General features: G+C 40.3%; 1 protein-coding gene across 1 annotated transcript in view; it reads right to left on the reverse strand.

The window, feature by feature from the left end:
• LOC146003821 (acyl-CoA Delta-9 desaturase-like) overlaps window positions 1-25,565 on the reverse strand; it is a 127,706-nt gene that overhangs the window by 59,287 nt on the left and 42,854 nt on the right. The window lies entirely within an intron of this gene.

Raw genomic sequence — 25,565 nt, forward strand, 5'->3', positions numbered from 1 at the left:
ATACCTGGGGGAAACCCTGGGAGGTAAAGGCGGTCAGGGGCGTGGTGCTGATCACATCACCCCCACTCACGACCGGATCAAGAAAGTGTGGGGCGTTACCCCCACACCCCCTATACGCCTTCATGGCGTGGTGCTAAGCACAGGGGAGAGCACCTTTCTTACCTTTTACATGGTTCATTTTCCTTAGGATGTAGGGGTTCAATACATTCTCGATCTCGGCCATTTTAGGGGGGTACGCTCCGGTACCCAATTTTTTTTAGGATAAGTGAACTCCAGAGCTGCCCTTTTATGCAGAGATAAGGCAGGAGAAGAAAAGAAAAGAAAATGTGTGTGTGTGTGTGTGTACACACACACACACACACACACATATACATACATACATATGTAGTATATATGTATGTATAGGTAGGGAACCACACAGTCTCGAGCTCGGCCAATTTGAAGGTGATATGACCAACACCACGCCCCGGCCGCCTTTACCCTCCAGGGTTGTCCCAATGTACCCATTGATTTTTGAGGTTGGGTGAGCCCCAGAGCCGCTTTATGCAGGGATAAGGCCGTAAATGCTCCGACCTTAGATCATCTACCTCCGAAACCGAACCCAGGTCTCCCTCCTGGCGGTCAGACGCCCTAATGATTTCAACAAGATATAATATGAACAGCAATTGTGGAGGCACGAGTCAATCTCTATGAAATAAACAAGATGGATGATGACTATATCTCCATACTTGTAAGAGGCACATTATTACGTTTATGTTCAACTTTATCCATAAAAATAAAACTGATTGTAATTAGCATGAAAAACTTCCGATATCAATAATTTGAAGTTTTTTTTTATCTATTAATGTAAATTTTCCTTTTAACCAAGGAACATTTCGTGAAAGGGATCCTTTATAACATCCCAGAAAATGAATGGTAAGATGCATGGGCGTAACTTAGGACCTAATTTTGAGGGGGCAGAATTAAACTGGGCCAAATTTTGAGGGGGCCAGAATTAAACTTGGGCCTAATCTTGAGGAGGCAGAATTAAACTCGGTCTAATTTTCAGGGAGCAGAATTAAACTTGGGCCTAATTTTGAGGGGACATATTTAAACTGGGCCTAATTTTCAGGGAGCAGATTTAAACTGGGTATAATTTTGAGGTGGCAGAATTAAACTTGGGCCTAATTTTGAGGGGGAAGAATTAAACGGCCTAATTTTCAGGGGGAAGAATTAAACTTTGACCTAATTTTTAGGGGGAAGAATTAAACTGGCCCTAATTTTGAGGGGGAAGAATTATAAACGGGCCTAATCTTGAGGAGGCAGAATCAGACCTAGGGTCTAATTTTGAGGGATTAGAATCAAACCTTAGGCTTAAGTCTGGGGGAAGAGATTCAAAAAGTTTTGCATCCAATAAAAACAGCGTCCAGGATTATTTGCTAAATAACTGTGACGTTTGTGAAATCTCAAATATTACTATTTATTGCTTATTACCATTCAGGCAGTATCATGTCAAATTTGTAGCAAGTGTGGCGGCCGACTCATGTACAGTATTAAATTATCAGTAGCCATTGTTGATACAGGGAGATCTGCCATGATCTAGGCCCAATAAAAGTTTTATAATGTAAAATATTATGTAAGAAAACCTATAGTTTTTCTTAAATTAGGTCGAAATGCATCTACCGTACTACAAAAATCTGGGGCTACAAGAGGGGCTGAATTCTGTTTTGGGGGGTATTCATCTCTCCCTAGCCCCCTTACCAGTCTTTCGCTTCTCAAGTTTCATTTTGCGGGTTTTCAGCTGGCAACATCCACACGGTTAGTGATATGTACCCTGGGTTGGCAACGATGAACAGAAGTGCATTTATCGTACATCTCATACCCGCAGTTCACGCAACAGAACACTGTATTTCAGCCGCAGCCTTTCACGATTGGTCAACCGCAGTTGGACGAGTTATGAAAGACAAACGATTCACTTTCGGGGCGAGATTTTTCAGATTTTAATATGTGTGGAGTCCACAGTGCTGGGAAACAAGTTCCGTTGCGTCATAAGTCATTATCTGAGATATTTTCACAACTTATTCGACACACTGCAAGATCTACCGAGCAGGAACTTGGATAATCACAATCTGCCCAGTGGCCGAGTTTCGAAGTTGTCAGCAAAGTCCCGGCCCGAGCATGGGTGTTCATTTGGGAGTATCTTTTCATCAATTCCATCTAATCATCGTCGCTGCGATCATGCGAAAGGGGCAGCTATGTGACGCAAAATAACAAAAATACGAACGTCTGTCTGTTCTTTCGTGGAACTTGATTGATTGATTGATTGGAATTAAAATTGTGGGTGCGTAAGCACTTATAGGCTATTTGCACTTGTCACATTATACGAGTCCCAGCCCCTTTTCATAACTAAAAATCTATACGTGTCTCAGAGAACTAAAATCTCCTTACCTTAAAAGCAGAGGCTGTAAAGGGGCACACTTCATATATCGGAAAAACACAGGAAAACACACAAAACTGACCCGTGGTCCACCAGCTAACCGCGCGAGTCCAGTTAGTGAGCCTATCAACAGTCCAGAACGCGAGCAACAGGGATAGCGATAGGTGCTGGGTAGAGATGACCCAGCGGTTCGTTTGCTGATTGGTTGATCCGGGACTTATGACTCGCTCCAAAGCTGCTAATGCAAAACAGCCAGAGATGTTACGAAAGTAATCTCACTCTACTACATGCAAAATCACCCCTTCCGACCAGTGGCGGTAATTAGGGGAGACGTAGGGGGCAGTTGCCCCAACTTCTTTCCACTTTTTGCCCCGCACTATGGCATCTTAATGCTAGGCTTTGTTTACCAAGAAAAGGTAAACTGGCCTTGTCCTCCCAGTTTTGATATCTAATCCTTTCCTGGAACTGAACTCCCCCATGTTGCATTGGTAACGTTATCGCCTTGTAATCAAGTGGTCACGGGTTTGATAATGTGACAAAACATGGCATCTGTCTCAGCAATATTTACGCACAGGCGTCGTCATCAGAGGATCAAGATGGGCTCGAGCCCAAACAGCCGATACGAAAATGGCGAAAGCACAAGGTAGGAATTGATTTTCAGTTTTCTACAAAAATGAAAAAAAAGCTTCCAAGATACATGTCGTTCGTCAACAGAAAGCAAGTATTGTTGTTTCAGAACAATGCACCAATGATTATTTATTTATTATTTTATTTTTTATTTATTTGATTTAGTTTATTTTACTTCGCGTTTTGTGCCTCTTGGCTAATTTGCGAAGATGAGGATGAGTGATGAAATGATGAAATTGATGAATGGACATTCACAAACAACCAAGCCCGACCGGGATTCGAACCCGGTACCCTTGGCGTCGCAGCGCGATGTGCTAACCACTCGGCCACAGGGTCGGGCAATGCACCAATGAATACAGCTCGTTGAACCTAGGTCAAACAGCAGAATTAATTCGAACTGTTAATCACCCAGTGTACTTTCCAGACCTTGATGAGTGTTGATCAGATGAAATTGATCAAATGATCAAGGGGGCACTCACAAAGAATACACATGTCTAGACAGAATCTCGAACCCGAGAACTTCAGAACTTTTTTCTTGTTCTACTAAAACACGACCTTAGCTACTTATGAGACATCTCTGTAGATGGCAGGCACATAATAAATGCTCTGTGTATGCCTATAGTAATATAAATTACAACACTCTGGAGCATAAAATGTCTATTCTTGCAGTAAAATGTTCCAATCAGCTGTAATTTTGTAGATCTTTTATTACTAGGAGTTTTATCTATGTTGAACTTATAGTTTCTGAGGAAATAACTTATATATATTACTTAGTTAAGTAGACAAATAATTGCACATTAGAGATTGGGCCAAGGACAGAGACATGTATATAGGTACGTGCAAGGTTTCACAACATTGAAATGTAATTTTTATAATATTAAATAAATATAAATAGAATAACAACGATAATGAAATTTAATACCTCAAAGAGCCATACGAGGGCAAATCAATAAGTCGGTTCCACGATTTTTTTTCACAGCAATGTATTGGTCAAACAAGTCGACAATAGGTGTGCAGCAGTAACAGTTCCTTACTTATTTTTCTACATATCCACCACTGATTTGTTGCCTTAAGTCCACTTTATGCACAGTAAGGCTAATCGGGACTGGACCTACAGTTTAAAGTGGGATCCGAACCACTTGTACCTCCACCGGGTATCGAACCCGGGATCCCTTGATTACAAGGCGACGACGCTACCACTGCGCCATCGGGGAGGCCTATCCGACGGCAATGCATTTTCCCCACCGTGACACCAATTTGAATATGCCAGTGCCATACAACGTTGTCGGCTGCTGCTACCACCACTGCCGAAAGCATGTTGCACTTCACGAGCAGACCAGAAGTGCTGGCCAGACAATGCCTTCTTCATAGGGCTGAAGAGGTGATAATCAGAGGGCGCCAGATCTGGACTGTATGGCGGATGTACCATTTGGATTTAAGATGATCGTGCCGACATTATATTATTATTATTATTATTTACTTTAAGAGTAAAGTGTCTATACTATGAAAAACTTTATACAATAATAAAATTTATGGTGTAGATGAGTACGAAGATGGATTAACACCGACAATTTGGGATTTCTAATAGGGATCCAACAAGTCCTAAGAGGACTACACTGTTAAAACGATATTGCTAAAACTGAATAAAATTTAATCACGTTCTATTTAACATATGAGTCTAACAATCAGCATTTCGTCATTCATTTCTTTCACCAGCATTGTCTGTATCCTTGCGCGAATATTACTGCCGTAGTATTGCTTCGTAAGAATATAGTCCCCCATTTATTTTAAATTTTGTTGCATGAAAAAACATTAGATAAGTTGGATGATGATTTGCTCTAATGTGCCTTTTCTTTTTCCAGAAAATGTAGGCTTCTAGGAATAAAAACAGTTTTAGGGCATTTCTGAGACGAATACTGATTTTTAAAGTGACTGTTTTACCTGTTTTAGTCGTAGTGCCTATTTCAAACATAACTGCTTTTTGAGTGGCTAATCCCGCAAAGTGAAGAAAAATCTGTCAATATTCATCACTTTTAGTGCCTATTTTGTATTTTTGTACTTTTTCCTGCCTATTTTGTATTTCTCGTACTTTTTCCTACCTATTTTGTATTTTTCGTACTTTTGCCTGCCTATTTTATATTTCTCGTACTTTTTCCTGCCTATTTTATATTTATCGTACTTTTGACTGGCTATTTTGTATTTTTCGTACTTTTGCCTGTCTATTTTGTATTTTTTATACTTTTGCCTGCTTATTTTGAGTTTTTAGTGTTGGAAATATTATAGGACATCGAAAAGTATTATAATGGGGAAGTATCAAATTATTATGAAATATTTTGATAACACGGTCAGAAATTAGATTGTGAGAATTCTTTAAACGTATAATCATGTTTCCTTACACGCGGTGACTTGATTTCTATAATAAAATATGATAACAGGTAAATTATTGGGTGTGCTCGAGCCCCACAGGCCCATATAAGTAGGCACCACTGCATGTACATGTTCGTTACACAAGTATAGTATGTTCTATGTATATATGATCAGAAGAAAATATTTGTTAAAAAAATTTATTAACTAAATTGTGAGAATGTCAATACTGTTTTGGGAAGAAAATTTTGAAGTCTGACTAAACAACACGTGAATGTGTTGACTTACTTCTACTTACTTTTGACTGTCGTGTCTTTAGAAAATAGATTGGTGAAAAAGTAAGTTTTTTTCTTCCAAGTTAAGCCATTGAAAGTTTATATCCAGTGATGGTAATTCTTAAATAGAGCTGAAAAAGAGATAAGAGATTTCCTATACAATTGAGAGTGATGCGTTATAATGATATTCAGGAAGTGTTTGTTGGTGCCTTTTCTAGCATATTGAAAGAACATTTCACAAAAAGCTTTGAAGTAGAAAAGAGCTTTCTATTGGGAGTTATGTGCATTCGCAAGACATAAATCGATAGCCTTATTTGTTTATCATCTATTAATGTTTTTGGTGTTGGATATTAAATTAATGTGGTAAAGGTACAAGAAGGGAACAGGAGATTTATCTGTTCCGGGTTCAAATCAGGTTGCAGTGTGTAAACGTCAATTTCATTTGTTAATTTTTCATCAGAGGTGTTAATTTTGAATCAACTTCACTCACCCTCACGGCCGCCCTCGTAATCACCCTCACGATTCGCTCAAGACCTCACCCTCACAAGTCTTCGGGGGGTTGAGGATCAGGGTGACGATGAGGTCTGCCCTCATGAGGATCGCCGTTCTAATGCTGAACACTCCAGCTTTCCATCCCCATCTTTGCGACTAACCAAAAGTGGCATAAAAGCGAAGAAAAATTAAACAAGCCAGGTTGCGAATCAACAGAATGATGGGGTGCAAGTGTTATCACCCCTCATCAATTTCAAGTATCCCCGTCAAGAAAGGTAAATGTTCACTGGAGAATTGTTGGTGCTGTAGCTCCATTGGCACTACACGTGTTATGGAACAAACCTATGAGACACGTGACAGATGACAAGCTACACGGTGTATTTCGCACCGAAGTGACAAGTGACATGGGCACATGCAGTCGGCACGCTTGTACTACAATTGAGAAAATGACCCAGTCCGACCGACAAGCGTCACGCACTGAAAGGTTGCATTCCTTTCTCAGGTCTTGTACCCAAATGACACGTGTCGCTTCGTCTAAAAGCTCCATATGGTGTCTATGATTAAACCTCTATTGCGCTTGTTGTTTTGGCATGAAAACTCCCTTGGAGAGAAATTTCTGCATGTCTCTTTAATAATATATGAATGTTTATAATCATATCGTCATTGTCTTCTTCAATATACCAACAATCACATTGCATTGCTTTCCTTTGCATTGTCACTGTATTTACGTTGCTTTTCTTCCACTGTGGCTAATTGCGACGATGAGGATGAATGGTTTGATGAGATGATATTGATGAAGGAATGCCAAGGCCAAGACTCGATCCAGGAATTTTCAATTGCGAGAGAGTGAGTCAACGTCTTTAAAGCGATCATTCTCTAACAAAGACTTACAGACGATTATTAACTATTCATTATTTCGCTGTAAATAGATTTACCAGAGGTCCTGCATAGCCAAATGATCACCACTCTTGCTTTTAATGCGAGTCCTAGATTCGACTCCCGGTGGAAGGCTCCAAAATTCGGTGTCGTTCTTCTTGAAGCAATAGTTGCGGACTCCAGTCCCGAAAGGTAATAAACAGCGGGACTGCCATGCGGAAGACCCGAGGTTCGATTTGCGGGTAATTTCAGGTGAGAAATTTCTCCAGCAATGTCCCTAGAGTGACTCTGGGGTTCACTCGGCCTCAAACAAATTAAAATTGAGGACATTCCTGGTGGTGGAATGTGATAATAGCGGGCGGAGCGTGGTGCTAATCACATCACCTCAACAAATGGCTGAGATAGTCAATGCGTGGAGCCCTACCTACACATCCACCCCATAACGGCATGTTTCAGTATTTTTAAAATGGAAGAAAGAGTAAATAGCAACGCATGGCAGAAACAATAAAGGTAATGAAAAATGAAGATACGAAGAGAAACATAACAATGATATTCCATTTCATTTTCTAACCACCCCTCGTATATTCCAAACACTATACCCTGTCCCGGCTATGTCCGAAGCAAGGCCGCGCATAGCGACAGAGAATTGGGGAAATCGAGTGGGCAGAACGAAGCTATACACGCTGCTGCGATGGCTGGTAACTGTAGTTGCTTCACCCCTCAACGCAATCCCATTCCCTCTCACGCGCTCATTGGTGGAGCCGTCTCGCGTCACTACTTGCGCAGAGACTTGTTTTCCTTCGCTTTCTCCAGAGATAGCCGGGACAGAGTATAGTATAACACGCTCACGCCCAGTGGCGCAACCACAGGGGAGGGGCAGGGGGAAGCATCGCCCCCCCCCCCCAACCTTGGATGGAAATGAGTTCTAAGGGGGCAAGGGGGGGCAAACATTTACGGCCAAGTGTGCCTGCAGGGGGCAATTACCGCCAACAACATCAAATTTTATGCAAATAAAAATACTCTTCGTAAAATTTTCTTGCTCGCTTCGCTCGCGTTTCCTACTTTTCTTAGTCTTATCAAGTTCAGAACCGTAAGGGGGGGGGCAGTGGGAGTCGGCCCTGGGCGCCGGACGATCTAAATGGAAATAAGTTGTAAAATTGATTGATTGATTTGTGATTTGAAGTCTAGCTAATCGGGACTGGACCTACAGTTTCAAGTGGGATCCCAACCACTGTGCCATGTGCCTCCACCGGGTATCGAACCCGGGACCCCTTGATCGTAAGGCGACGGCGTTACCACTACACCATTGGGGGGCACAAAAGTTGTAAAAGAGAGAATGCATTGGCATCCTGTGGAATTATTTGAACCCTATTAAATCAATATTGATTTCAGCCTGGAGAAAAATTGGATCCAAAATTTATTTTGCTCGCTTCGCTAGCAATTTATCGTTCATTGTTTTCTGTAATGTATTGTAAATTACCAGACAGAGAAATAAGACTTGTCGTAATTGATTTTGTTTTAAATGCATGAACAATTGCAGGAAAAGGAGCGTGCACATTTGGGAGATAATTTATGTCATTTTTGCTGTTGCTTTATTGTGGTTGTGTAATGTATTTAAAAATAATACATGTTGTATATATATGTATTAAAGAAACTTTGAATACGTACACAATTTAGTGTCCACATCGCTTGATCTTGCATATATGTGAAACGTATATCGTGCATGAAAGTTATACATGTTAATGTAAAAATGAATTATATTTGAAATGGATTTATCAAGCATTTTCTGTCCTTCAAAAATAGTTTGTGGGCTTCTTTTTACATTATTAATGTGAAATTGAACGTGTTGAAAAAATAATTCAAATTGTTTGTTCGAACACAAATGCTTTAGCATCAACTTCTACCCCCTTTTGCATAATTTACGAGGGTAATAACGTCTTTGGTACTACTACTACTAACAATAATAACAATAAGGTTGCTCCTGGGTTATAATCCCGTCTTGAGCATGGATGTTTGTGAGTGTCCATTCATCAATTTCATCATATCGTTACTCATCCCCGTCTTCGCAAATTAGCCAAAAGTGACTCAATAAAAGAAGTGAAATAAAGCAAATCAATAATTACAATAATAATAATATTATTATAATAACATTATTATTATTTGCATTATTATTAAAATTATTATTATTATTATTATTACAGGTACGTTTATCCTGGTACTTGCCCCCCCAGACAAAAAATCGTGGTTGCGCCTCTGCTCACGCCAGACATATTGTTACTCTATACTTTCACCTGAAAGGGGAAGAGGGAAGGAGTTCCTTGCAACACCAGACCTGTTGACACAAGTCTTAAAGAAAGTTCGTTTACTTTACAACAATTTGTGCTGAATAAGCTTGCCTGAATTATTGAATGAACATTTTCCTCGTCCAGAAGGAATCATTCAATACTGCTGTTCCTGTTACCTACCCCTCTACGTTGAAAATACCTCTCCGCCTAACAGTCTCGCTTCTTAATTAAGAGATCCCGGGTTCTAATCCTGGAAGGGACACATTACTCATTAGTTCAGATCCCACTTCACACCGCAGGTCCAGTCCAGTTAACCCTATTTGAGCTAAAGTTGACTTACACCTCTTTATTCCTTTCTTGTCTTCATCTCTCATTCTCCACCTCTCTTTATCTTCATCTTCCTTTTATCTTTTCTTTTCTGCTTTGTGTCCCCTTTCTTTTAACCGTTATTCTTTCTCTCCCAAACATGGTTTGTGTCATTCACTCCTTCCTCTTGTTTGATTCCTGTTTTCGTTTCCTCCTCCCTTTCTTTCTATATTTCTTTCAATTTCCTTCTTTCTTTATTTTCTTTCCCTTTCTTTGTCTCTATTTTCTTTTCTCCCTCCTTCTGTTTTCTCTTTCCTTTTCCCCCTCTTTCTTTCCTTACTTTATCTTCCTTTTCTCTCTTTCCGTTTCTTCCTCTTTGAGTCTTCTTTCTTTCTTTGCTTTTCACTCTTCTCTCTCTTTCCTTTCTTCCTCTTTCTATACCTTTCTTCTCTCAATTTATCTTTATTTTCTTTCTTTCCTTTTCTTCCTCTTTCAGTGTTCTTTCTTTTTGTTGCATCTCATTCTTCTCTCTATCTCCTATTCCTCCTCCTCTATCTTTCCCTTTCTTCCCTTTATTCCTCTTTCTTTTCTCTCTTTCCTTTCCTGCCTCTTTCTTTCTTTCTTTTCTTTCCTTTTCCTCCTCTTTCGATTTCCTTCTTGCTCTTTCCTCTCTCTTTCTTTATCTAATTTGTCTACCTTAATTCTTCTCTCCCTATCTCTCTCTCCTCTCTCTTTCTTGTTCTCTATTTTTCTATTTCTCTGCAGGGCCTCCCAGATGGCGTAGTGGTGACGTCGTCGCCTTTTAATCAAGGGGTGCGGGTTCGATTCCCTGCGGAGGCACACAGTGGTCATGATCCCACGTTAAACTGTAGGTCCAGTCCCGATTAGCCTTACTGTGCATAAAGTGGACTTAAAAACACCAATTCAATCAATCAATTCTGTTTCTCTGCGCGTGTGTGTGTACCTGTGAGTGGAACGTTACCAATATCACAGTTGACATTGACAGAAATTATGATGATAAAAATTGTGATGAGATGCAAAGGATCAAGGGTCAATGACAAAAGTCTCACAGAGGATTATACTGTCACCAGAGCCTCGTTAGTCTGCAATAATGTAGTCCAGGGTGGAAGAGAGGTTGACATTTTGGTGCTCACGGGAAAGCCACCCGCCATCCCATAGCTTACATATGCTTACTTTTCTTGCAATCTATTGAACCAGATACACAGGATGTCAAGGTCAAAATACATCATAGTGAAAGGTGTTATTTTGAAGAACTTTCTCCATTTTCCTTTGGAATCTGTGTTAAGAATATTGTAAAAAATAATTGTCAGGATTTACAATTAAACGTGAATGCTTTTAACAGGTTCAGCAACTTCCAGACGTAAACGATGTAAAAAAACAAACTTTTTGCGAGTTTAGTCACGCAGGAAGTTAGAACCAGAGATTACCGGATCGCTTCTATAAAGAACATTATAACGGTGTATTGCATAATGGCACGGTTAGAACAAAAAAAAAACACTTCTCTTTTTCAGAAGGCAGTCGAGGAGTGAAGGTTACGTGTTGTCCAGACTGACTCTTCGAGTGTAATGGATACGTTCAACTGATCAGGTATTTCCACTTTTACGTTCTGGCCAGACTCGCTCTCGTTCGGATGTCTGGCAGACGAGCCAGAAATTGGAACACCAGTGCATTGTGTCTACAGCAGTTATGTGCGTTTACACGTATACAACGATAATCTACATCCTACATGTAGACTATTTTATACACGCAAATGACGTAATCTATGTAAACAACATGGCGAAAGATGTTAACTTAGCCAAGGGCGCCGTGGAAGTGAAACAAAATTATATTGCGTATCAGTTGCTGATGTGTGAGAAGAACTTTTCATGCTCTTCCTTCCAAATTAAAACAATTTCTCACTTAGGAAAAACCTAACATAGGAAATATTCTAGTGTTTTATGGAAAAAAATACTAATTTTGCCTCATGACTGCCATCTGTTGTCTTTTTTGCATACTATTTATCTTCTTCCATAGTTGATGATAGAAGAGAAGATAAATTTAGTTGTAAATAGGATTCTTGTCAGTTCGTTGGGAACCAATATAGTCGAAAATGTCACTTCACTTTCATGAAAGCCTTGAAAATTAATTTTAATGTACTTTAGATTGTCTACGTAGTCTATGTAAACTACAACCCAATATAATTTACGTGTAGACAACGCATGTAGAAGTGAACTTACAGTGTACGGCACATCACTGGTCTACAGCAGTAGCGTTTCATTCCTGAACCAGCAGTGGAGGTAACCCCCAAGAAAGACTCTCAATTCTTAACTGCCTGAGTTATTGTTATTTAAATAATCAAGTCACACCTCTATTATTACACACCAAAAAATTAGATTGATTAATTTTATTTTGCTTAGATTTTCTACCACTTTTAACAAATCGCGAACACGAGGATGAGTGATGACGTTGGGCACTGGATTCGAACCCGGGGCCCTAGGTTTCTTACCGCGCTGTGCTAACCACTCCGCAATGGAGGTCAGCGGACCTTTAGAGAAGGCACCCAAAAGTCAACATCACTTCCACATCCTGGGCTGCAATGATACAGGTCAACGAGGCTCTGGCGTCTCTGACCTCTCTGCCAGTGTGAGGCTTGTTGACTGATTGATTTTCCTTCGCTTCTTCTGCCACTTTTTGGCTAATTTGCAAAGATGGGGATGAGTGATGCTATTAAATTGATGAATGGACACTCACAAACATCCATACCCAGGCCAGGATTCGAACCCGGGACCCCTGGCGTCGTAGCGCGTTGTGCTAACCACTCCGCCACGGGGGGCTGCTAGTGAGAGGTTTGAGTTTTGTCGTCCATCTGTTAGTGATTGTCTCTTCATCCACTTCATGTTATCATTATTCATCCCAATTTTTGCGAATTGCTAAGAGTTGGAGAAATGCGACGTTAAAGAATCAATCAATCAATTTTGATTCAAATTAATGCATAGTGCAGTGGGAGCATATGAAGTAAAGAAATTGGTCATTTAACACATGACTATATTCACTGTTAACAAAAGAACATCAATATTCCATACAGTTCGTGCAACGAAACTTTTTTCGTTCTTTACAGATGATACAGAACAGAAATTAACGAGACGTAATTGCAAAATGTATTTCAATTAAAAGGTCTGTTGCAATAGTTTTAATATTTTTGGAGACGAGGTTTTTTTGGGGGGATCCAAGTCAAGTGCAACATTTGTTGGATGGGAAGAAATCCAAAGCTGTGCGATTCTTAACACAACATTTCCTTTAAAACCGTCGAAAACAATTCACACGCTGCTTGCATATGGAATTGTGTGAGATGTAGCTGTTGACTTTCTTTCGCAACAATCGTATCGAACTTGAAGGAAGAAAAGACATTTCCTTGAGAATGTGAGGATATTCCACGCCAAGCTCACTCGGTACTGGGAACAGTAGAATATGAAGTAGCCTGCTTGGGCGTATGCACACCGAGTGATAAATAATTTTAACTTTGTGGGAATTTAATTTACGTGACTTAATAGCAATATATTATGTAGCAATCACAATGGAATTGCTTCAGCCATTGGTGGGAGCGGTTCCGGGATCGATTCCCGATGGGAGCTCACAAAACTTCAGCATTGGTCCAGAATCGTGCTACTACTTGAAAAGATGTAGCGTGCTCCGGTCTCGAAAGCCAGAAAATAGCAGAAATGTTACTATACTCTGCCTCTGGAGCAAGCGGACGAAAACAAGTCTCTGCGCAAGTAGTGACGCGAGACGGCTCGACCAACGAACACGTGAGAGGGAACGGGATTGTATGGAGGGGGCGACTGCAGATTCCCCGGATAGAGTATAGATGCGCTGACCACATGTTAGTCAATGAAAAAGGCGCTTGATAGGCCCTGGTCTTTTGAGGCCTGTTGCGCTGCGGGCTTTAGTTTAACCATAATGGAAATATAGGAAGCATTACATCCAGATTAGTAAAGCTGTACACAATAGTTGGAAACTAAAAGTTAAAATATACAAAACAGTAATATTGCCTGTACTATTATATGGGTGCAAAACTTGGTCCCTTACATTAAAAGACGAACATAAATTGAGAGTATTTGAAAATAATATCTTTAGGAAAATATTTGGGCCTAAAAGGGATGAGGAGACAGGTGAGTGGAGAAGGTTACATATTTTAGAAGTACATAATTTGTATCCCAGTCCAGATATTATTAGAATTATTAAATCAAGAAGACTTAGGTGGGCAGGCCATGTGGCACGAAGGGAGAGGAAAGAGGAGTTTACAGGATTCTTGTTGGGAAACCTGATGGTAAGAGACCTGTAGGAAGACCAAGACGAAGATGGAGGGATAACGTTGAGATGGGCCTAAAGGAAATTGTTAGGGATGGATATAGATCTTGCTCAGGATAGGGACAGATGGAAGGCCTGTGTTGCTGCAGCCATGAACCTTCGGGTTTAAGAAGGCTAGAGAGTTAGTTAGTTAGTACACACACAAATACAGATGGAGAGACAGACACTTTCAGAAAAACAAAGACGAAAGCAAAGTGGAAAAAGATAAAGTGGGTAACAGAAAGGAAGGCACAAAAAGTAGATAAGGAAAGAAAAAGTACAGAAAGAGAGCGAATTAAAATAGGAGAAGAGATAGATAGGAAGAGAGAGAGAGAGTTCGGAAAAAGAAAGACGAAAGCAGACAAATAGGAAAAGAAAAAGTAAGAAGTGACAGAAAATAGAAAGGAGGAGGAAGTCACACAAAGTAGAAAAAGATCGAAAAGTGAAAGAGAGACAGAAAAACAAGAAAACGAAATGTACATAGGGAAAGAAGAGTTAGAGTTAAGAAAAGAAGGACGAAAACAGTCAAGGTAGAAAAAGGGTGAATAGTGACAGAAAAAAGCTAGAAAGAGAAACTCACACCTGGTAGAAAAGAAAGGATAGTATAGAAAGGGAGAAAGAAAGAAGAAAATTTATAGAGAGAGAGAGATAGAGAGGGACAGGTATTGAGGGCAGGAGAAAAAGGAAGGCAAGGAGGTAAAAAATAAGACAGAATAAAGAGAATTTATACGAAAGAGAGAAAGCGAACAATACAGGGAGTATGAGGGAGAAAAAGAAATAAAGTAAAAGAGAGGCAGGAAAAGAAATAGATGTAAAGGATGACATCCTTCATCGACGCTAATAGCCAAAAATGGCAGAAACGGATCGTAATATAACAAAGATACACAATTCTTTATTTCGTTGAGGTACCCTTAACCCTTCCAACCGTTGACTCCTACGGCACGAGTGTAGTTTCACTTTCATATATACGAGGTGCATTTAAAAAAAAAGTGACTGGCAAGAGTGATCGCATCGCGCCTGCGCAGTAACATCCATTGACGACCCAACAATAATATTTTCTCTGTCAACTGTTGGTTATCTTGTGAGTTAGAGCGTGTTAAAATGGCTTGTGTGATTACACAATCCCGCAAGTTTAGACGTACGTCTGTGATTAGATTTCCTAACGCAAAATGTCATAATGATGCCGAAATTCACCGAGAACTGTGTGAAGTGTAAGGTCCGAGTTGTAATGAGTGAAGGAGAAGTACGGCAATGGTGTGCGTTCACACCCATCAATGACGACAAAGTTCAAGCAAGCTCCATCTGCACGGAAAGTCATGCCAACTGTGTTCTGGACTAATAGGGCGGTTCTTTTGGTGAATTACATGGATCCGGGAGAAAGCATCACATCGCAGGCGTACTGTGAAACACTATCAGAGCTAAGACGTGCGATACAAAACCGATGACGTTGAATGCTGCACTCAGGAACTGTTCTTATCATGACAACGCGAGACCAAACACCGTTGCGCTCACTATCCAGACAATTGAGAGGTTCGGGAACTTTTTGATCACTCCCCGTATAATCCAGATCTTGCACCTAGTGACTAACACAGTGGTTCCCGAAGTGTGCGCCGTGGATGGCTTACAGGGGCGCCGCGAAATGTTCTACCATTTTCACTGAAATGACACTTGTTCGTATGCGCTTATTTCGTACTTTGTATGAGTACGAGGGCTGCTGGAAAAGTTTCTGCAAACTACCACCAACAGTGGCGCTAGTGTTCCGCTATTATAAAAATCGGAAGAATAGACCTCTTTTATGTTTAAATTATATTTGATTGTTTGTATAAGCCTATTCGTTTATTTCTCACAGCAGTTTGAAGAAGTAGTTTCGTTTGAGAAATGGAAATTTCTCGTGAACACTTTTGGGCAATGATTTTTTTATGATTTCAAATGTAGTTTAACAACGAAACAATGCATCGAGTGACTTCATTTGGCTTTTGGGGATGAAGCACCATCCAATAGGACTGTGTACAATTGGTTTTCCGAATTCCAGCGTGGTCGCACATTTCTCGGTGATGACTTTCGTGAAGGTCGTCCATCCTGTAATGTTGATGCTGTGCTTGAAATGATTGAGAGAGATCGGCATGTGACATACCGTGAGATTCGGGCATCCTTGAAGATTGACATGAAAGCAATACATACTATTTTGCATGGTCATCTGAACGTACGGAAACTTTCAAGCCGTTGGATCCCACACAACTTGACGGAAGCTCAAAAACGGGCTCGCGTAAATTGGTGTAAAGAAATACTAAAATAATTTAACCGAGGCAAGTCAAATTTGGTGTACTACATCGCTACAGGGGATGAAACTTGAATCTATTCATACGAACTCGAAAACTAAACAGCAATCCACTGTTTGGGTGTTTCAAAGTGAGCCGAAACCAACAACAATTCTTCGTTCGAGAAGTGCTTCCAAGCAAATGATTGCTTGTTTCTTCGGTTATACCGGGCATGTAGCAACAATAGCTTTAGAAGATCGAAGGACCGTAAATGCTGACTGGTATACAACAATTTGTTTGCCAGAGGTCATCAATTAATTGCGTAAAGTAAACCCAAATCGTCGCATTATTCTTCATCACGACAACGCCAGTTGTTACGGGCTAATTTAATAAGTAACTAATTAACTCAACTGGACTCAACTAACTCAACTGAGCTTAGCAACGCAACAACGAAGAATCGCTCGCCTCACCTGCTGGGCGAATTAAACATCACTTGAAATATAATACGGTCAGGATAAGTGCCTAACAGTCGGAGTTACCAAGAATAAACCTAGGAGGATTTGATTTTAAATACCTGAAATGACGTTACATAATACTACGGTGTTTCTGAATATACACATATATTAAAGCACAGATAAATACACATTACATCTTGCCCTCTTTCACTCGATCTCACATTCATTCTCTCATTCCATGGCATATTGCGACAATATGACAAATACAAAGGTTAGATTATTTACTACTTTGACCATACTCTTGCTATGTCTTGGCTACATTGCCTTTTACAATTTATCGTTTAGGATTTTAAGTATAAAGTGAATAATTGTTCCTTGTGCGAACCCCTTCTATCTTTTTTGAAGGTATAAATATATTCAATGAACTATTGTTTGCTGTTAACATAAACTCTCATCTTTAAATTGATTACTCCGTCGGAAAACAGATGTCTAGGGATGCCATAGCACTGATTTAAGTTAAGCAATGATTTGATTTACGCAGATTCGCGGTAGATAGTCGTCATTTTTTCACACACGCACATGGTTGGATCTTACCTTCGCTGCATTCCCTCTGACCTGGGTTGGGTGAAAGTGGTCCTACAGTTTTGGAAGGCCTCCACTCTCCATTGTTGCACCTCGCGGTTATCCTGGTTGGCGGAAGTGGATCAGTCGGCAGCTCCATCTGGCATAATCGGATCCTGGATTCACTCGTGCACTTCGCAGGGACGTCCAGGACGGTACACGTACACTGTCGACTCCATACGACAACTTGCGCAATAATAGGTCAGTTCTTCGCGGTCACTCGTAAGTACAGATACGTGACTTGGGCGATGAGACGAACATACGCGATGAGCCATTCGCGGTTTCACATATATATCAAATGTTATTGACTTTTACTACTTAGGACGTTGTTTCGGACGATTGACACAGGTGGACGTGTCTCGCGTTATTCTCACATAACCACACGTATGTGCACGGATGCGTTGACGAGGGGGAGAAGGAGCCCCTGGTTCTATTCTGCTCTACTCCATGGCTCTGAAACACTCACTCGAGAAAAACAAATCCAGACCTCGAGTCTGCTTGCAACTCGCAGCTCGGTCGCGCGTAGCTCACACTCCGGTGGCGATTGTAGGCAAAACTGTGGCAAAACTGTGTCTCGCTATTCCAAATCATCCCTTTTATTCCAGATTTGAACGTGGTGACGCGCTACCCTCTATGATCAGGTGCTTGTTTATTGTTTCTGGTGCTTTGACCGTTGTCCTCCTATCCTGGTCAATGCTCACTCCGGTCCTTAACCCCTGGTAGCAGCCCCTCGCGCAGAGATTAGGCTAACTCTTCCTCTTATGTATTCGACACGTTCAGAGAGGCCAACTCAGTAGGGTTCCGTCTTCTATTCAATCCAGCGATGAATCTTTAATAAATCATAACTCCCGTATTTCTGTTCTGATTAGGCTCAAATCTTGGAATCAGTACTTTCATGATGTGGTCTTCCGCTGGGTAAAATATCATCCAATTCGGTCCATTGGTTTAGAAGTTGCATTTTTCTTGCTATTCCCATAAGAATGCATGTAAATCCGAATTCGGGCGAAAAACGGTGGTTGAGCAAGCTAGTGCTGGCTAAGACAGTTCGCTAGACACCTGTATTCGCGACGGATATTAATATTACCAATTGCAATTAATTCCTACTAACGGGCAATTAGATTAATTACTTGTCACTCAATATTTGACCGTTATACAGTTCCCACTCAGCACACCAAACTGTTGATCTTTTGTTCAGTAAAAATGTCGAATTAATAACTCATTGTCCATACTCACCTGGTTTATCACCTAATGACTTCTTTTTGTTCCCATACATGGAAAGTAAGATGCGTGGTGAGCGATTTGCGTCGCCTAAAGGAGCTGTTGACGCATTCCGAACGGTATCAGCTTCAGAGTGGAAAAAATGCTTTCAAAATTGGTTTGAGCGTATGGAAAAGTGTACCGATAATAAGGGTGAATACTTTGAAAAACAATAAAGCCATTCTCAGAATTGCACATGTCTTTTTCATATTGATTGCAGAAACTTTTCCAGCAGCCCTCGTAAAATGTTTCTGAATTTGAAATATGTGTTTATTTTTTTAACTTAAGGCAAGCAACCTAACCACACTAACTGGGTGTTGCAACTGTTAGATAGGCCTACATTCTGACTTGGTCGTCGCGGATAAAATCTTGAAACACTAAAGGCGCCGTGAAACGAAACAGTTCGGGAACCCCTGGACTAACACGTCTTCCTGCACCTCAAGAAGTGACTTGCATCTCAACGATCTGAAGAAACTGAAGTGTTGAAAACGGCAATGTTGCACTGGCTGCACTCAAAGGCGGTGAACTTCCATGCAGAGGGAATAATGAAGTTTGTTCTGCGTTACCAAAGGTGCTCGGAAAATAATAGTGACTATGTTAAGAAATGAAGTGGTTATGTACGTACAGTAAAACCTCGTTAATCCGGACTAATGGGGGATAAGTTGACCGGTTTAACGAAAGTCCGGATTTACTGGAAAAAAACCTAAAAGAACAGTAGAAAGTGCATTAAAACTCCGTTTTTAGCACGTTTATTATTGTATTTAAAGGACATAGACCTACATACACTATACAGTACAGTAAAATGTAAAGCAATACTGTAGATACAATACAGTTCGTACATACGGGTATTACGGCCCGTTTCGCCTTATTGCGTTTTCAACTCCCCAATTCAAATTTCAAACGATTTATGTGACACTAACTTTCTAAGGCGATACCTGACATCCAATTTCGTCTTATCCTGTTTCGCCTTACACACAAAAAATTTCCCACCAGAGAATATTATTGACTTGTAATCAACCTAACCTAACCTAACCTGTTCGGTGCTCCTGGAGGTCGTGGGGGGGGGGGAGCCAAGGTAGGCAACATGGGTCCCGTTTCGTCTTAGAAAGTTCGTGTCACATAAATCATTTGAAATTGTATTGGGGTTGGTGAAAACGCAATAAGGCGAAACGGGAGGACACGCATACGCGATACCCATACGATAATCATGTGCCCGACGGACCTGGTTCTTCCTTTTGCCTGTCCGGATTAAGCGAAGTCCGGCTTATCGGAGTCCGGATTAACGAGGTATTACTGTATTTGTAACCACTAATACAGTGGTACTACACTTATTTTCTTGTTTCATGTAATGAATCGGCCATTTCTTTTTAAAAGCGCCTTGCACAATGAGAATTAAGTATGCGTGACTATTCGCCTTCAATGCACTTTTCAAAACCCCCTTCACAATCTGTAAAATCGAAACAATTTGAGAGGTCATACCAAGACGTTAGCCTTAATGACAGCGCAATAGGTGTAAGCGATAAGTTTCTACCATTTTATTGTCTTCGCGAGTTTTATTACTACAAACCTCTACTTTCACTGGCATGAATTGTAAAATAACAAGCAAAGCGTTTTATTGCATTGCGATTGCCTGCTGCGTGTTATGTAGACACAGATGCAGAAGTCTCGCGTAAAAATGACGTGTTACATACCATTTCTTGATTTCAGATTATGTAGCTTTGCTTTCTGTGCAAAATATTTTCAAATTGATAACATGAGTGGGATTTGTAAATATTTTGCTTATCTATTTCCTGATAAAGTTTTGTTTTACGATTTAGTACAGTTTATATATTGCATAAGTAATTCCCTTATGGACATACTACAGGGGCGAACCGTAGGAGGGTTTTGGGGGTGCATATCCCTCTTTTTGACTGCAGAATGTAACGCAAGCCAGGACATTTACCCTAAGTCATTATCTAGTCTTGAGGTGGATGCGCCATGTAGTTCATGTGACCTATCGCATAGAAATCTCTACTCTTTTTTCTATTCACAATTAGCCAACCTCCGTGGCGAGTGGTTAACACAGTGCGCTACGACACCAGGGGTCCCGGGTTCGAATCCCGGCTAGGACATGGATGTTTGTGTTTGTCCGTAATGAGAAAACCGAAAATATAGTAAAAATTGATATATGTAAACGGGGAAGAACCGGGATTTTTTCCACCCGTTCAAGCGGCCGTCACGCACCCAGCGTCGATTTAAGTGAACACCTGGAGGCAAATCTGGTGATAAAGGCGGCCAGGGGCGTGGTGCTGATCACATCACTCCCACCTTCGACTGTGATCAAGAAAGTGTGGGACCCTAACTCCACACCCACCTTATACGACTTTGGAGCAAAGCACAGGGGAACACTTCACTAATATAATCTATTAACAAATCCCTTATACTTCATTTTCTTATGTTCAACATACTGAAGTTACAAGTGAATAACATTCATTGTAAAGCTCGTTTTAATCTTTAGAAGGAGAAAACAAGAAATTTATAAACGTTTATTTATTGGTTGCGCCAGTTCTACGCAGTTCTTAAAAACTTGATATTTGATATCCTTACCATGACAAATTCGTTTCTAAGAACTTGATATTTGATATCCTTGCCATGACAAATTCGTCTCAAAATCACAGCATACAATTTTTGACAACTGAATACTTGATTTAGTATCATTACTTTCCAAGAATTTGTGATCATCATTTGACAGTACATTTGTATACATTCTTAAATAGATTTTGAAGGAATTGTTCTCTGTCCTTTGAAGTATGTGTTAGTGTGATCCAAAATAGTATTACTAACGACCAACCTCCGGCTTTACTGCGCGATATGCTATATTTATATGTTACATATGTATATGCTAGGCTTGTTCGATATTAGTTCTCCGAAAAAGACATGTTTTACATACACAGCGCCATCTCTTGACGACTTTTCTTTATAATAAGTACTATGTTTGAAGACCAAGGAGTTTGGGTTCTAAAATTATCAAAATAATAATAATAAAGTTTAACGCCCCCTTTGCTCCCTTAGAGGTTGAATTTCTGAAAATCTTACCTTGAGATATCGATGATTGAGTGGGCAGGTATAGTAGGTATAAAACGGGTATAATACGGTAGCAGTTATCAGGTCTTTCTCTCTGCTAAGTTTTATCTATGTAGCTGCAATAGTTTCTGAATTTGCGGTAGTTGTGTTCTTATTGGGGCCTGGTAAGTCAACGTTGTCTTCCCATAGTTTAGGTTAAGCGCAATGGTTTAAGGGGGGGGGGGGTTCAACGGGTCCAATCCCCCCCTTTAGGTTCAGTAAAATTACCAGATTACCTGTTCTATCCGCTATGCGCAGAGACTTGTTCGTAAAAATTTCTTCAGACTTATTTTGTTCTCATAAATTACAACCGTATAGAATGGTATACGGATGGGAAAGAAATTAATTCCACACACCAGATGGGACTGCAAAGCAAATGTCTCCAATTTCATGATGGTTTCGGAATTTCTCTGGAAAATACTCAGAAAGCTCCTGACATTTCACAAATTCTATAATGCCACATGTAATTTCTGCCCGAAGCAGCTGCTTGTGAAATTATAGCACGAATATTATAATTTCGTTAGAAGTTATTCCATTCAAGTTTTAAGTATTCCTCAGGTTCTAATTTTTTGATAATTTTAAATTTCCCAACTGTTTGATAATCCCGAAAGTCGATAAACCATTTCCCATTTTCCTTGTAATTCAACGGGAGATCCTCGACTAATGGGCCCTGTTAAGTGGGCATACATACGAATATTAAAATAACGCCAATGATGTTATTTTCAATTTTGTAGCAAGGAGGAAAATACTAATTGTAATTCCTTTTTAAAGATAAGCTGGGATTAGCTTTCTCAAAGCATTTTCTGCTCATTTTATGTAAAAAAAATTAGAATTTCGTAGATAGACTTAATTTAATAAATGTATGACCTTTCATGTGGTGGCAGAGTGTATTTTGATAGCCAGATCATACCTAGGGACCCTATACGTCCCGGACTTTCAGGGACAATCCCGGAATAGTATAATTTGTCCTGGTGTCCCGAATAGTTTCTTGGGGATGCACAAATGTCCTGGAATCGGGTGGGAAAGAAGAATGACTAAGACTATACTCTCCTGAACTTTATTTATATTTTAAAATTTTTAGTAAAATTGGACGTCATTTAAAAATTATCATTTTACAAAGCAATCTAACTCTACATTGAACCATTCCCTCTCCATAATACAAGAGTTAACGAGATACAGACGGTACTGCAAACATCTTTGACTTTACGATGGCGCCGCCGTCTGCTAGCAGTGCTGAATTTCAGTTACGATTCTCTTCCATTCATTGTATACTAACCTGCTTAGTATAAAGAGTCAGTGCTTGGGTGCCTCTCTGTTCAGTCCGCAGTTTTCAAATAAGGTATGTAAATGACAATTATGTTGTGCATACATACAACTTTATCGGGTCCAGCCCCCCCCCCCCCACTCTCCCCGGTCCCTAACAAGCTACCGGTGAGTAGTGTCCCCGATTTTCACTTATGAAATATTGGAACCCTAATTGAACCAAAAGTTGAACCCCCCTCCTTACGTGAGCTATATATACGCCCATGGATCTAACCAAGGCTGAGTCATGAACACCAATATGGCGCGTAGGTTAAGATTCCGCTCCCCCCCCCCCACACACACACACACACGATAAAATTTGCCTGATTTGCAAGGTTTAGTGTGGATAGGGTAACTAGACATACTCTTTTTAAGAGTATTATACTCTTTTAGAGGTTCATATACTTTATACTCTTTTCAATTTGCAAAAATCCACAAATATACTCTTTTCCTTCCTATTTAATTTAAAATCCACAGAAAGAAAAGAAACAATGAGGGTAAGTGGAGACCAGTACAGGCTGGGTCAAATTTAAAAGTGATTGTGCCTCTTATAAAATTCTTGTTTACTCTGCCTGGTACAAATGTTGATTGTGAAAGACTCTTCAGTGTTATTAAAACTTATTGGCGAGAGGATAAAGTACACTCCTGGTGTCAACACTCGAACAAGTAATGAAAGTGAAATTCAATGTGGACATGACCTGTGAAGAGTTTGGACTGGCAATAAAGGACGACTTAAACATACTCAAGAAAGCAAAATCATCCCAGAAGTATGAATTATGGTGTCATTGGTGAGGAAGTATTTGTAATTAGCTGATTACATTAGACTCATAAGTAATTTGAATCTGTAGAGTGTAAGCCTATTTTATAGGGACTATAATAGAAGCAATAACAAATAACCACCCGTATTTTCGTTTTATTTATATGTTTTGTGCATGCGCACCTTCAACCTATAGACTATACTCTTTTTGGTCAAGAAATATCTGGTCACCCTAAGTGTGGAAATATAAGCTGCATTGGAGTAAACCAAGACCAATTAGAAATGATTTAAAATACAGACGTGGAATACATACAAATTAGTTAACTAACAGCAAGGTCTCCATCTCATTTTCAATTTTACAAGTCCTGGTACATTGATACTGATCAAATCAAGAATTCGAGTTGAAATAAAATTGGAAATTTGAATAACTACTTTTTTCTGTTTGGTTAGCTTTGAATAATGTCAATGAAACTTCAGGTGCACTGCACACAAAATTAATTACACATTACGCTTTCCTAAAATAATTTAGCACTCATTATTGTGTATTAAAAACTTTGGATAATGATTAACTTCCTACCTTTAAGTCGAGTTCTCCAGCAAAGAAAAAATTATGGTATTGTGCTGCCACCTATGTTAGAAAACTACAAATGTGATGTTATTTTGGACGAGCACCAAGCCTTACCTATCCATGTCTGTCTATAATAGTTTAAATAAACAAAATATAAACTACTCAGTGGCGGCGATTAGGGGGCGAGTGGGCAATTGCCCCCAACTTTTCGCCACTTTTGCCCCAGCACTATGCTAAATTTTATCTACAAAGGGAAATATACTGCTTTTGCCCCCCAGTTTTGGCACCTTGCCCCTCCCCCTCCCGGTTTTGGAACCCACTCGCCGCCACAACTACTTAACCTATTTACACGCTTATTTCTATTACATGCCTACGTGGACAGGTTAGGCAGGTCAGCTTTCGTGCTGGTAGCATGTATTTCCAAGTTGCTAAGGCTTTTGCAGCCGCTCGTTTATTTTGAAGAGTGTTTTTATTGTCTATGTATATCATATCTAACATGTTAGAGACTTTAACGTATGCATCTTTTCGAGGTCTTAACGGCGCACACACACACCAAATCCTTCGAACAAGTAGCGGTTTCTGCCTATTCGCACGTGCACACCCAAATAAATCTGTAATGCAAAACATTATTATTATACTTATTTATTGAACTCTATCTCCTTCGAAACATCAAGTGTTCCCACGCCGCTTCACCAATAGAGTTGGTGGAGAAGCCTGCGATCAGTCCACATCGACCGAGCCGGGCTTGAGGCTTGAACGCAATGTAAGTTGCGCTCCCTATGACGGACGCTGTTGAAGCAGTCGCGTAGAGGACGCTGATTGGGTCTTTTGGCTTGAGCGCCGTGTGAGGGGAGGTTGCATCATTTACGAAAGCTGTGAACACAGCGATTGGTGTGCGAGCAAATGTAGTGTTGCAAACCCATTCCATTAGAGATCGTGTGACAGAGTCGAGCCAACCCATACATCATTTCAAATTGAGGTTGTTGTTTTTTTTTTTAGAAAAGGGAAATTTCGATGGTGTCCCGTGCATGATAGGGGAAGAAATGGGGGAAGGGGAGGAGGGCAGCTGAAAGCGAGACGGGTGTTTTAAACAAGCCTGATATTGCCTTTCCTTAGTCCATCTTGGCCAAAATAAACGGTCTCTGTAGCGCAGTAGCCGAATTATCAACCCACGCGGAGGGAGCGTGCATCAATCAGCCAGCTGTTTTGCATTGTGTGTTTCTGTTACTGAGTTGCGCTGTCAAAAGCTCGTACCTG

The sequence above is a fragment of the Lepisma saccharinum genome, chromosome 20 (assembly GCF_977018435.1).
Source record: "Lepisma saccharinum chromosome 20, izLepSacc3.1, whole genome shotgun sequence".
In the NCBI taxonomy this organism is placed as follows: domain Eukaryota; kingdom Metazoa; phylum Arthropoda; class Insecta; order Zygentoma; family Lepismatidae; genus Lepisma; species Lepisma saccharinum.